Genomic DNA, 15200 nt, shown 5'->3' on the forward strand with positions numbered 1-15200 from the left:
TCCTAAGTAAGGATTTAAATCATGGGCGTCTAGCAGTCTAATCAACAATCAACATTTTTGTTCCTGCCTAAATCAACTGTGTGATTTTTTTTTTAATGGTGATGGAGGGTACCAAAATAGTTGATATCCATATTCATAATAGAAAAGAAATATGAAGTGTCAAGTTCTGTCTTAAATGTAATTTAAAAAAAAAATCAAAGAGCCTACCTTCCTCTTTGTCATATAGGTAGCATCTTTGACATAAACAAATACCTAAATTGATCAATTTCTTACAACACAAATCACAGTATGACCCAACCCAGCCTCTCTCTGATGTCAGCTGAATATAAGCCACATGGTTTCAGGATATGCTCGGAATTTGTAATTCTCTGGAGGTTGGTGGAGGAAAATATCTGAGCCAACCTGAGGGCTACCTTCTCTCTTTGAGGCTCCAGCAGTTCAAACGAAGAACTCAAGCATCATACATGTAAGAAAGGACTTCTAGACGGCTGTGGTTTTCAATGCCAAATGAACGTCATGGTTATATGCTTAGGGGTGATTTTACATGGTGAGAACAGTTTTTCAATATAATTGGTTTCCTTTACAATCCTGAGGGATATAAGAAAGAGTCTATAGGCTTTATCAGACTGCTAAGGAGTCCATAGCACAGTAGCATTTAAGGAACACTGATCTAAAGGATTGGGAACTATTAGGTATTGGCAGGGGCTCAGCACTCCATTCAGCCAGGCTCTGGATGAAAGCTGGATTCCACTTCAAGCAGGAAATCAGCCCTGTGGGAATCAAATAAGATTTGAGAGTTTGGTTCAGGACCCCAGAGTTCAATTTAACAGTTTTAGTAGTTTCAGTGTCTAAAATGAGCAAAGCCAATTAAAATTATCTTAAGAGTAGAGGTTTATTATTGTCAGTAGGATTGTTTTGTTTCTTCACTTATCTACACTAATAAAAGGGAAAGATGCAAAGTGACCATACCTTCACGACACCCATCAGCCAATCAGGAATGAGTATGCAAATTAACCCAACAAAGCTGGCAGGTTAATTTGCATACACAGGCGCCAAGTGGCCAGGAATGCAGGTGCTCCGCACCACCCCAGCCACTCCCAGCCTCTTGGCAGCATGGGAAGGCAGAAAGGCGGCTTCAGCTGGAGCGAAGGTGGTGCTGGCAGCCAGGGGAAGGCCATTCTTGCACGAATCTTAGTGCATTGGGCCTCTAGTTTGTAAAATAAATCTATTCTTTCTTTCCCTCACCAACATGGACATTGAGTATAGCCTAGCTAGCAGACTACACCCAACTCCTAAAAAACAAAACAAAACAAAAAACAAACTTTAAAAACCTTGTTGTACACACTGGATTTTTCACCAATGACTTCTAAGTGATTGGTTAAATGTTTCTACAAACTAAGCTCAATGTAAATATAAACTGAAGAAAATATTATATTACAGGAAAAAAGGACAAATATGTCATTGGTGATCCAGAGATGTAATAATTTTAGGCTAAAGAAACTCAACTACTGTGTTTTATAAACACTTGGTAAACAGGCAAACCATGTTTATGTTTTCCTAAGCAGTTTCTGTCATTTATAAAACCTTTCTGTTTGAAAGGAAATCTCATTTGCACATCCCTAGATGGTTTACCCATCCAAAACTGCTTAGTGAAAAATCAAATCCGTTTTGACTTTTTCATATCTTTTGCCTTCCAGTAGAATGCAAATACTCTACTTCACATTCTTTAAATACCAGTTAAAATGAAAAATTTCCAGTGGAGTCACTGAAAGGAAGTCAGATGGGGCCAAGGAAACTTGGATTCAGATATAAGTCTAGGACTCACCAGCTGTAGGGATTTGGCTGCACCACTTATAATCTAGTGTTTTTCAACTTGGTGACACATTAGGTTGATCCAAAAACTTTATAAAGTATGATTATTAAGTTCCTCTCCACCCCCAGGCTTGTGTTTAAATAGTTTGGCATGGAGTCTAGCCCTCCATAATTTTACAAATCTCCCCTTGGTTATTCTAAATGGGCAATCAGAATTAACAGATTATATGGGTTTCAATACTCCCATCTGATTCAAAAGAAAGGTATCCGAATTTTCTGTGTCCTGGGTTATTATGAAGATCAATAGATAGTATATTGTAAGATTTTTTTAAAACTTAAAGCACTACAAAATTAATGATGATGAGGCAACATCAGGAGACTTCTGTATCCCTTGGTAAGCATTGCTGATGTTTCAGTTTCAGTGTCTAAAATGAGTAAAGCCAATTAAAATTATCTTAAGAGTAGAGGTTTATTATTGTCAGTAGGATTGTTTTGTTTCTTCACTTATGTGTAAAATAAATCCTGGCTTATTATTTCTCTCAGGGTAAATGATGAAAATAATTTTATACAATTGCTAACATAAAAAATATTGTGTTTATTATTTATTTGGACATTTAAAAATCAGAAACTGCTCTAACTTTATTAGGGGGTTGACATTTGGGTCACTGGGTAAATATTTTTATAATGAATGTCTTGGATTTGTTAAGCAATTTAATTATCTTTCTCAAGGTGTAGGCATTACTTATATTTATTTGTTTTTGTTGATTTTAGAGCAAGAAAAACATACCCTCTAGGTATCTGGCTACATAGGACCATTTGTGGTGCTGCCTTGGGTGAAGGTCCCCAGTAACAGAGTCTGAGATAATTATTTGGGTACCCGTAATTTGGAAGAAGGGAGTGAGTGAAGACCGTTTGGATAGAGGAGGAAGCTAAGCAATGATGTGTTCTCAGAACTCTAGCCTCAGTCTAAGCCCAGAGAACTCAGAAGCTTCAATAGCACCACAGAGTTGGTCCCACCTGAGGCAATAGATACAACGTTTTGTACCCCAGGGACAGTCAGATTTTAAATGAGACACTTTTCTGGAGAAGAGGGCAGCTGTGTGCCATAGCAGTCAGACTCACTGCAGCTGGAGTGGGTACCCTGGCTGGTAAAAGAGGCCTAGGAACGATACCTAGCATTGAATCCCCTGCCCTAAATAGTATCCTCCCCATTTGCCATTTCCTGTTAATCGTTTTGTTCCTTTTGGTACTTAAGAATCTTTGGTAAAATGAAAATATCATTTGAATGGCTCACACATTAAGTTGACACCTTAGCTATTGAGGGAGAGGAGCCAGTATTCATTGAGCACCTGCTAGGATTTAGTCATTGTGAGGTGCCATCATCATTCACAAATATTTTCATATGTAATTCAAGGGAAATTTTAGCTAGAAACATGGAGTGGTCTGAGAGCAAAATATATCTAAGAAGGATATTTGAAGAAGGAGGTAATTTCAAAGAAGATAAGACTAAACACTTGAGGACATATACCAAATGTTAATACCTTTGTATATTCCCAGTGCAACATAAATATTCAGGTAACCTATGCTAAACACTTGCATAAATAAATGACACTAGGAAACAGAAAAGAGTTATTAGCAAAATTTGGTCAATTGACAATTTTCCCTAGAGTTAAGGGGAAGAAAAAGAACCCAAAAGGTAGAGATTCTATTTAGACTTAAGACACAGAACATTAAAAAGAAAGCACTGATGTGGCACAAGGCCATTATTGCTCTCCCATGATAGCTTTATTTGTAAAACTGAGATTCTAATGTTATTCTGGGGTACTTATCCTGAAAGGGGATTGATTTGGTGCGATATCTTATAAATTACCAATTGTGTCAATATTCTGTGTATTCCCCCTCTGTGAACCAAAGTTAGAGGTTAGAGTTTTGTTGACTTGCTAATCATAGTAGAAAACATTTGTTCATTTCCTTACAATCTTCCAGGCAAAATGCCCATCAGATTTTCATCAGCCTTGCAAACACATTCTTCTGGCATGGAACATGACTTCATTAAATTGTTCTGGAACTCTCTTCCGGGGTTACACAAAACAAAATGCAGGTGTGGGTCTTTTTTTTTCTCTCTCTCTCTTTCTCACTTCCCTAGACTGCTGAATGCTATCCTTGAGTGTCTGCTGTTTAATCAAAGGAAGCTTCAGAAAATCCACCCTTTCCCTGTCATCAGCAAGTCCCTTTACCAATAAAAATTGGTCTGTATCCTGGGAATACTGGCATTTTTTTTTTATCCTCAAACTTTAGTACCAGAAAGGTCACAAATTTGCAGAAATAAGCACATACTTACTTCACTTCCTCATCTCTACCTTCTTGCAGCTGTGTGTGAACCATAATCTTCTCCTGTGGGCCCACTCAACCATTTGACATTTGCACTATTTTCCATTTCAAATGTTAAGACATAAACAAGTGTTTTATTAAAAATTAGTAAAATGCTAAACATATTTTAAGTTTAGATATAAATATGTTGGTCTTCTTCTAGGCACAAAGCATCATGATAAACCATGGCTCCTTGGGATTTCTCATTTGTGAGTAACAGATTTACACCGATCTGTTTATAGTCTCTACAGAGTCACCTTGGTGCTTTCCTGCAGATGCTGAAAGTGCTTGGATAGGAAAGGTCTCTGGTCTTGGAACAGAATGAAACTATTTGGTATTAAACACACTTGATTTGCCTCTCACCTACTGGTTCTCTACCTTTTCCCTGCCTGAGCCATGTGAGCTCAGGCGTCCTCCCATATCCGAGGTTTCGTTTTCCACATGTTTCATTACATGTGGTCAACAGTGAAAAATTCCTGAAATAAGCAATTCATAAACTTTAAATATCTAATTGTCTTTAGTGAATGATTCATGAATCTGGTAGCATTCCATCCAGCAAAGTGGTCCTGATGTGGACAGCTTGGTGAACATAGGCCAGGGGTGGGCAACCCCTGGCATGCGTGCCAAACATGGCACGCCAGTAACTTTTGCTGGCACGCGAAACCCTCTCTTATAATCTTCCATTTACAATTTTTTTCTTAATATCGACTTTTTTTATTTTTCATATAAATTCAGTGTAGGTGCATCTTAGATAAATAAATAATTTTATATAACAAATTATCTTATAGACCATAGACATGGATTGATGAGAGAGGGGGAAGAGCAATTTCTATGCCTCTGCCTTAACTCTCCCTGCCTTCCTAGATCCGACCAGTGTTTTGGTTTCATCCACATATGCTTGTGAATCTTTGTTCTCAGTGATGAATTTTGTTAAGTCTCGTAATAGGAGTAGCCTGACAGATGAAAGTGGTAGCTCGTGCGTATCTCTGAAGGTCACGAAATATAAACCTGATGTAAAATCTCTGTCATCAGTGATGCAGCAGCAAAAGTCCCACTGATAATATCAAACAGAGTCATAAAGTTTTCTGTCGGACTATCAGTGTACGTGTATACATTAAAAAATAAATGTATTTTTCATTATCATATACTGTGTTTTTGTCGCTCAAATGAATTTTATTATTTCTTCAAGGTTCTTTACATATGTACATCAAGTAGGCATAACATGTTCTCAAAAAATTAGGGTTGGCACCCAGAAGAATTTTGAGTCAGAGATTTTGCTGGTTTTGGCACACACTCACAAAAAGGTTGCCCACCCCTGACATAGGCTCTATGTCAGGCACTGAGTCAGAGGTTATCTCTAATCCTTTCAAAAATTAAGAGTAATAATCTCCTTTTACAATGAGTAAACAGACTTCAAATGGTAAATGTCTTGACCAAGGTACCCCACCAAGTTAAACAAAGAACCCTTCTGTTAAAGTCACACCTTTTCAAGTAAACCACATGTTTTGGTATATCTAGCACTAGGACACAGCCTCCTCTGAGCATTTAAAATTCTATGAGTATCCTAAATGTCCAACAACAGGCTGCCATAAACACATCATAGTATAGCCACACAATGCAAAACCAGTAGGTAAAAATGATGTCAACCTTTCAAATATATTGCTGAATGATAGAATAAGAAGTTGGTAAATGTATATTTTTAGATATATAAATATATCAAAGTGTTCAAAGTGGAGGGAACTCCATTTTTCTTCTTTTTCTCTATGAGAGTTTCTAAATTTTCTATAATAATCAGCTGTGACCTTTTTGCTTAACCATGTTGAACCTTAGTTTGCTCATCTGTAATCGGGTTGTTGCAAGGCTTACCTGACTAAATTTTTTAAAAGCTCAGCCTAGTGCCTGGCCCATTATATGTGCTAAATAAATGACAATTACTGAGAGACAATGAAAACTTTATTTTAAAATGAATTCTATTTTTCTCTTTAATTGCTGTCTAATGTATTAAGTTAAAATTAATGTTTAAATTCTTTGAGAGCTTATCATCAGTCTGAACGATAACTGTAGTCACTGGAAGGTACAGCTCACCAAAGCTGGACTATAGCCTGTATTTATTGAGGCCAAGTCTTCACGTAGTAATGTATTTGATGCTATGTAATTAATATGTAAAAGTTACTGAAATGCAAGTGCAGCAGAAGACTAAACTGTGTTGTTCACTCTGGGATGTGGGTAGTGCCTCAGCATGTCCAGGAGATAATGAAGGCTGACTCTCGTGTGTCTATTTTCCTTAAGGATTAAGGATTCTTCCAGGCAAAAAAACAAAAAAAAACAAAAAACAAACAAACAAACAAAACAAAAAACTAAGGCAGCACAGGCACTCCAGTTTAAATAAAAAACAATGGGCAGGTCTGCAGGAAAGGGTTCATGTGTTCACTATACTTTGGCCAAAAAAGTGGAACGTCCCACTGACCAAAATTCAAGGAGGTTTGGTGCAGAGCTGGCTTTAAAGGAGGACAGGGAGTCATGTATGGAAATTTAACAAGAATCTAGGGACTCCCTGGATCAATAGGGGATTGATGAGTCTATGGGCCTACTGGCCCAACATATTTTAGAGAAGAAAATCTGCTTTATTGTTAGGTAAATCCCCAAACTAGCTAACGTGGCCTCAGGATGGAGGGGGATATGGTTGGAATACCAGAGAATGCTAAATCAGCAACCCCCTTCCTCAATGACCTACCTTAAAAAAAGTGGGCCACAAAATCCACTGCTCATGTTTTCATTTTCCTAGAGTCTTTTCAGGTTGAGACCTCACAGATAATTGAATGACTGCCCTTTGGACAACGCATGTGGATAGCTGAGCAAAGGGCCTGGGATTTTGAAATTCAGATGACATTCTTATAACTTCATTATCTTGAGTTTTCTAACATTCTTTTATTTGTCAATATTACCATGTTAAAATTTTATCATGCTTGAAATGTTTATTCCTGCAGTTAAAATGACTCCTGGTAGCAATTTTTTTCACTTCTTAAAACTATTGCGTTTTCACTAGATGGCTGTTTTTATTTCATTCGATGATAAAAACTGGCATAACCTCAAGTTCAAATATGTACTATCTTTGGATTAGTGTTTTTTGAGAGGACATACTCATTCCACTGAGCAAAATGTGAAGCTGCAGCAGGCTGGGGGCTGTCTCTCTCTCAGCATTGAGAAAGGGTGCATATAAATGACCGTGATGCAATCACAGTCAGCTGTCAGGGTTTTCCTAGTCTCAGTAGGAACAGACTTTTGCAGTGGTGTGTCACCCTGGTTTTATAAGCAAATTACACACACCTCTGGGTGTGATGATCTTGTGATACACTGCTCAGTATCCATTACAGGCGAGAGCTAGTCTTCCTCAACCACATGCTGCTGGGAGGACCGAAAACCTCACACAGCTGTGCTCTGTCTCATTTCTATTCCTAAGGAGAGGAGATGGGTTAATAGCTGTATAGACAGAAAATTGTTTTCAGAAGGAGTTGGAAACAGAGCTGTAAAACCATAATGTCTTCCAGACCGACTCAGACCAACTTTTAGCAATCACAACAGACACTCAGTATTAGACAGGGCTTTTCTCCCTTTTCCCGTTCTCCTTTAGAAGTTGACTTCTTTCAATATTTCTTCATTCTTGGCTTCTCAAACAAGAGGCCCATATTAATATTTTTTTTAAGTGATCTCTCTCTATCAATTGTCTTGACTCAAATTTTCCTACATCTGCCCTTCTCTCCTATCTGTGATAATTTTAGATTCTCAGATCTCATTTTCTTTGCATTTCTTATTTGTCTTCATATTCAACTAACCAAAATATCTTTGTTAACACTTGATACATACATCAAGTCTCCAATGGTACACTGGCTTTTTGGTCCCCTCAATAGTGTAACTTCCCTTCTACCTTCTTGCCTGTCTACAGAACCCAATTATTTCAATCTGTTTAGAAAAAAATCCTGGCTATGTTTAACTAACAGGAACCTGAGTATTCTAATTCCTTAAGTTCAGGATGATTTTATTCAGTATTTATATGCTTAGAAGTGGGTTCTTTTCCAAATTTTTGGGCATTACTTCTCCCCCAAGCCCTGCCTATTTTACTTATAATGAAGAAAACTTTCTAAATTTCTTTTAAGAACTATGAGATTTTTTTTGGATGTCTATGTTTGTAACATTACAAACAGGAATTATTACTTAGTGCAGTAACACTGTTTCATTTACGTTTTGTTTAGTCACAGCAATTAAATAAGGCCTGGAACTGTTGTCTCTTCGGCTTTTTATCTTGCTCAAATAGTTTTTCTCAGACTTTCTCAAGTCCACTTATCTCTCCTTCCTTCCCCTTTGATCACACCTTTAGCTTGCCACTTCTAATCTCCTGTAGGTTGGGAAATACTCAGGTAAATATTGTATGCTAAATAATATTTACTAAGGCTCTCAGTGAGAGATCAGGAAAGTATTATAGACTTCCTTGCTGCAACAGCCCCTTTTCTGTTTATTTTTGAAATCTGGGTGACAATCTTGAGATCTCCAAGGAGATGGAGTATAGAACATTACTCTCACCTAAACCTACTGAGAGGGCATTAATATTAACCCATAATTCAGGGTGGGGGGGCAAAGTAGGTTTACAGTTGTCCATATGATAAAATAATACAATGATCGATAAATAATAATATACTGTAAGAATAAACTCTGTCTTGTGTACAACTGTAAACTTACTTTGCCCCCCCGACCCCCATACTTGATTGACGATTGTCTCCTATCCATGCATTTGAATGAATGTGCAAAATACTATAGGCCTGAAAGAAAACTGAGATTCCATTCTTTCACACACTTTTTAATTTATAATTTTGGATTGCCTTCTATGTTATACAGTTTTCCTTAGACCAATAAACTGCTCCATTTAGAAAGGAATGGACAGAGTACACTCACTTTAAAGCCAGCGTGCCTTCTCACCTAAGACAGAAGCATTTTTGACAGTGATTGCAAGCAGTCAAAAGGAGGAAGATGTGAACTGCTGAGGATTCAGGTATGGCTGACTACTAGTAGCAGACATTCCAAAAGTTCAAAATAGCAACAGCACAGATGCACTATTTGTTCTTATTAAGGGGTCATTGGAAAGAAAAGGTAGTGATACTTTGTCAGTTTCAGAGTCAGAGCCACCCTGGTTCTGTGAAATCTAACCACCACAGATAATTGATTCTAGGAAACACATTTTCCCCCCTCCGATCTCGATGTATCAGGTTGTACAAATATTCCACTCTCTGTTTAACCAGATGTTAAAATGTTAATTTCAAAATGGAATGTCAGCCGAAACCGGTTTGGCTCAGTGGATAGAGTGTCGGCCTGCGGACTGAAAGGTCCCAGGTTCGATTCTGGTCAAGGGCATGTACCTGGGTTGCGGGCATATCCCCAGTGGGAGATGTGCAGGAGGCAGCTGATCGATGTTTCTCTCTCATCGATGTTTCTAACTATCTATCTCTCTCCCTTCCTCTCTGTAAAAAATCAATAAAATATATTTAAAAAAAATGGAATGTCAATTTGTTTTCAATATTTTTTCTAAAGAAAATAAAATTTTAAAATATTCTTTTTTTTTTTTTTAGAAACATTATGTTGCTAACCGACACTGAAAGCTATGAAGTTCACTGATTACCTAGACTTCCTCACTTTATTAATTTCATGTGGTGTCTTTATCTGTTTGGCATTTAATTTATTGGCTCTTATATAGCTGCTCTGGCATATCTGGTCATTAATTTATTTAGAATCTTGGTTCTGCTTTGTTTTAACATGACCAATTGCAGACCTATATGCCCAGAATCATCACAAGCGTCACTGAGAACTTGTGTTTAGACACTGCTGCTCACAGCCTCACATGCTCATTAATATGATTCATAGGGAAGAGAGTGAGTTCATGTAATATTTTCATCCTGTGTGACTTATAAATCATATCTGCTGTTTGATTATTTAAAAACATATTATAAATCATGACCCTTTACTATAGTATTTTGTGTACTCTTTTGTTTTCCCATAAATTTTGTTTTTGAATGAGAGTAGCCTTATCTGTCGAAGGTTTCAAACATTTTAATAAGTTGTTCTACAGTTTTTTAAAATCTATTAACATTCCTTTTTCAAAGTAATGTGAATAGGATGAGAGAGAGAGAGAGAGATTGAGATAGTAGAGTTTGCTTCTTAAAGTAAAGGGAAAATAGCTAAGCACAAAATTGACCAGTAAAAAGAAGTAATTGACAAAAGAAATGTAAATAAATGTGATTTAAAATGTAGTAAGAAATGAAACTAAAGTTCTATGTTTTTCATGGTAATTAAAAGTTTTATTAAAAGAATTTTAAAGACATGTTATGTATTTTAAATAATGTACTTTTAAGCATTCAGGTGTTTGGATCCCTAGTTGTGGAATAAACTAACAGAATTTCAGAGCCATCATTTTAGGAAAAATGATCTTAGGAATTCCAAGTGATTATGATTCTATTTCTGACACAGAATCCAAAAGAAGTATATGCAATACACACTCCTCCCCCCCCCCCCGCCCCTCCCCCGACACACACACCCAGGTTGGGCTCACTGGGAGTAATGCTAGGAGTAAGAGCAGTGAGACACAGTGGAAATAAACTCAAGGGAAGTGGAGGTTGGGAAGTGAACAATTTTTTTTTCTACCATTAGCTGGTAAAGTTCCTATGGAACTGTCAAAACCTAACCTGGCACTAGAACCTTAGAAATAGGAAAATGTCTAGATTGTCATTTCAAAGCATATTAGTTACCAACAACTTTGTATTCTTGGTAAAGAAAAAACTCACAAAAATAATGACTTCATTCTGCCACACTGCCATTGTTTACTCCCTATTGGCTCTGGCTCTATCCTTGCTCCTCATTGCTCAACTTAGTGCTCTGATTTTGCCAAATTCCCAGCAATCTTACATACTTACACACTTCAGTGTGATTTCAAGAAGTCCCTGCTCTCCTGTGTGCTTCTGTGTTGTTGATTCACCCAGCCCTGTCATCCCCACCCTCGAATATTTTGGCTCAGAACTCTGAACTTTAAATCTTGTCCTATTTCAAATGGCTTCCCTCCCTAAGAAAAAAGAACTCTTTTAATTCCCTGGGAGAAAATAGGTGTTCAACTATGGTCCTTTCTTTCTGGTTTCTTCCCTTCTAAGGGCCAACAGCTAAAATACCTAGTGACCTAATCCTACCTGTATTTCTGTGCTGCCATTTTTTTGGTCATACTCTCCACTACGATTTGGATTAACTTTTTGGCTTCCATTTATGTTACAAGAATTCTCTAGCCCTCACTATTATTTTCAGGCTCTGATAGATCATGCATAACTCAATCAGCCAACAAATTATTAAAAAGCCAATTATGTAATCATAATTGTGTATACTGATGAATGTGGTAGACATTTGGGGGCTTACAGGACAAATATGTCAATGTGGTTGGCTTTAAGGAGCTTATTTTATTTAGTCTTATTGAGGTAAGAGTTAAATTTATATGAATGGACTGGCCCTTTTGTACAAAGTACATATTGTTCCACTTCAGCACATGAGTCAAGTTCCCTGGGGGAGATGCTGTGACAGAGGGGACTGCAATTCAGTCAGACTCTGACATTGTCTTAAGTTTTCTTCTTGTGTATTGATTCTGCTACTTCATTCTGTGTCATTGCCCCACTTTCTCCAGGCCAATAATATAAGAAAAATCTCTTCTCATATTCACTTTAGCACAGTAAAGGAACTTAGATTTTCATTTTCAAAATGTATTATTAAATAGTAGGTAAGATAAAATGTTAAGAAATAATGACAACAGTTCTAGCCAGTTTGGCAGAGTGGATAGAACATCGACCTGCAGACTAGAGGGTCCCAGGTTTGATTCCAGTCAAGGGCACATATCTGATTTGCTGGCTCAATCCCTAGTAGGGAGTGTGCAGGAGGCAGCTGATCAATGATTCTCTCTCATCATTGATGTTTCTCTCTCTCTCTCTCTCTCTCTCTCTCTCTCCTTCCTCTCTGAAATCAATAAAAATATATTAGAAAAAATAACAAATCCTGACTTCTTACAGTATGATTTGGTAGTGGTGGTTGAATCTATGATGGGAGGAGAGTGCAGTGAGTTTTTGCAGAATAAGCACATGTCAAAAGTCACTAATAACACACCATAGTTCAAAGCCAATTCTTTCCTTTGCTTTTATGGGCTCCAACAGAAAAGTGAAGCTTTCTGATTCTAAGATATTAGAAAAAGGAAAAAAAAAAGACATAATCTAGGTTAAAATCTTCCTAGAGCAACATTTACCCAGAACCTTCTTTAGGCTAGAACACATGCGGCCACCTCTACTGGTCTCTTTTCCTTTTTCACTTCCTACCTGCTTTTTTGGACATGTAGTCATCGGAGATCATCTTGTTTTCCAATATTCTGGAAGCCATCAAAATGAACAACATTCTCCAGTGAATAACAGACAACTGATAAAATCAAGCCTTTTCTTACTTTAAGTCTTCTCAGCATGTCCCAGACACAAAGTCCCTTCAAATTTCTCTGCAGAAACTCTTGCCTACTCGACAACTGATTTATAGGCACTGAACACTAAATAATATTTTATTAATTCCTGGGTTAAGTTTCCAGTCCAGCTTTTCCAAAACACTTTAAAATGTGTGTGTGTGTGTGGTGGTGGTGGGGCGGGGGGGTAGGGAAAGGAGGGTGGCAGGGGGTTGTGGATGGGTCTAAAAATAACTACAAAATTATGCAAAACAGTGTTAATATCTGTTTATTAAAGTTTGTATATGCAGATAATGATGCTGAAATTTGTGACCGTAGTTTAGCCGTCATTGACATCCGTCTAAAACAGTGATGGCGAACTTTTTGAGCTCGGTGTGTCAGCATTTTGAAAAACCCTAACTTAACTCTGGTGCCGTGTCACATATAGAAATGTTTTGATATTTGCAACCATAGTAAAACAAAGACTTATATTTTTGATATTTATTTTATATATTTAAATGCCATTTAACAAAGAAAAATCAACCAAAAAAATGAGTTTGCGTGTCACCTCTGACATGTATGTCATAGGTTCGCTATCACTGGTCTAAAAGCAATTCACAAGCTCAGTAGCTGCTACACTAAACCATATTCCTTCTAGGCTGCATGCATGATTGTTGTCCCCTTCCTCATTTGAAAATATCTTTGCCACAATGGTGTTCTACTTTCAAGGACTCGATCTCCAGACTATAGTATCTAGCCTCACACTGAAAATTTCAGACTGAAGGTTCTCCTCCTCCTCCTCCTTTTTTGTTAATCCTCAGTTGAGGATATTTTCCCATTGATTTTCAGAGAGACTGGAAGGAAGGGAGAGAGAGAAGGGGAGAGAAACACAGATGTGAGAGAAAGGCATGTTGACTGGTTGCGTCCCCCCGACACACACCCTGACCAGGGCTGGGCATTGAGCCTGCAACCGAAGTACGTGTGCTTGACTGGAATTGAACCTGTGGCCTTTCAGTCTGTGGGCTGATGTTCTAACCACTGAGCTACTGTAGGGCAACTGTCCCTTTCTAAGAGCGTTTTTCCCATGATAGGGGCTGTTTTTCTGCTTTCTCCTCACTCCTACAATGCCAAAAACCGCTTAGTAGTTGACCCTTTCTTGCTCTTTGACCACACGCTTCTAGCTGTTTTGTCAACTTGTAAGGATCGTCCAAGTGCTTGTTGTTTGCATGGACTTTGAGCTTCTTGCCACCTTCTGCTCTTGGCTGATTGCCTACTTGAATTTTGGACTCAGCTGCTGCCTACCTTTCTTGTTCACACGAGACCACTTCCTAGTCTTGAAGCCCTAATCCTTGCTCTAAAGCAGCGGTTCTCAACCTGTGGGTCGCGAACAATGAAAATACACCCTGCATATCAGATATTTACATTACAATTCCTAACAGTAGCAAAATTACAGTTATGAAGTAGCAACGAAAATATAATTTTATGCTTGGGGGTCACCACAACATGAGGAACTGTATTAAAGGGTCGCGGCATTAGGAAGGTTGAGAACAAAATAGAGAGCAAGCTGCTTTTCAAGTGATTAAAGGTGAGAATTACCTCTCTGCCATTACTGCATCCTCTCCAAGAGTGTTCTTATAAAATCCAGTCCCTCCCTGTGGTTGTGGCGGCCTTGCTCCACTTTTCTCCATGGTGCTTCATCATGTGAATTTCAGTCTTTATAAACCTGTTTCAAAAATCTTGAAATGAGGTGTGCTTAATTGGGGTATGAGAAGACTGATTACCATTAAGGACTCATTACGGATTGGATCATTACTGGTAATGAGGAATAGTGCTTAAGGGAGTTCTTCTGAAACTGGAAACAAAGTATAATATGGCTGGTGTCCATGACAACCAAACACCAATTTGTGAAAAGGTTGTTAATGCCTGTTTCTAAATTAGGCTTGGTGAAGTTGGAAGAGAATACGGACTAGAGGAAAAAGCACTGGGTTGTATACACACTTGGGTTCTCACCCCAGAACTGTGTGCTTACACCTCTTTAGACATGTCTGTTAACATCTCTGAATATTAGTTTATTCCAGACTCCATATTGTTGGTCAAAGAATCGAGGGAGAAAATATACACAAAGGGTCTAGCATAAGTCTTAGACCAAAATAAGCTTCTAATAAATATTAGTGACCATACCCTCTTTTATCAGACCTTTCATTCTTTATATGATCACGACTCTACACAGACATTTGATCACATCAGCTTCTTTCTTAGACCCTTTGGTATCTTAGAATGAAGTAAAAATTCGCAAGATGAAGATAAAATTTATAAGTATGGCCATACTGTCTGATTTTACACATTAAGGTACATGAACCATAATGATGTATAGGTTTGGTAGGGCATTGCCTCCTACCCATCACCTCTATTCAGTTCTCCAGAAAAACTGTCTTTGCCTTTGGCTGTTGCCTCTTTATCTATTTACAAGTTTAGAGCTGAAAGGAGGTTGTCCATCTCGAAGATAAAATAAGGTAACATAATA

General features: G+C 37.8%; 1 pseudogene; it reads right to left on the reverse strand.

The window, feature by feature from the left end:
- Positions 1-14364, reverse strand: part of LOC118649544 — a 32173-nt pseudogene extending 17809 nt beyond the window's left edge.
- Positions 14365-15200: the final 836 nt, after the last annotated feature.

This window comes from Myotis myotis, unplaced genomic scaffold, assembly GCF_014108235.1.
Source record: "Myotis myotis isolate mMyoMyo1 unplaced genomic scaffold, mMyoMyo1.p scaffold_m19_p_1, whole genome shotgun sequence".
Classification (NCBI taxonomy): Eukaryota; Metazoa; Chordata; class Mammalia; order Chiroptera; family Vespertilionidae; genus Myotis; species Myotis myotis.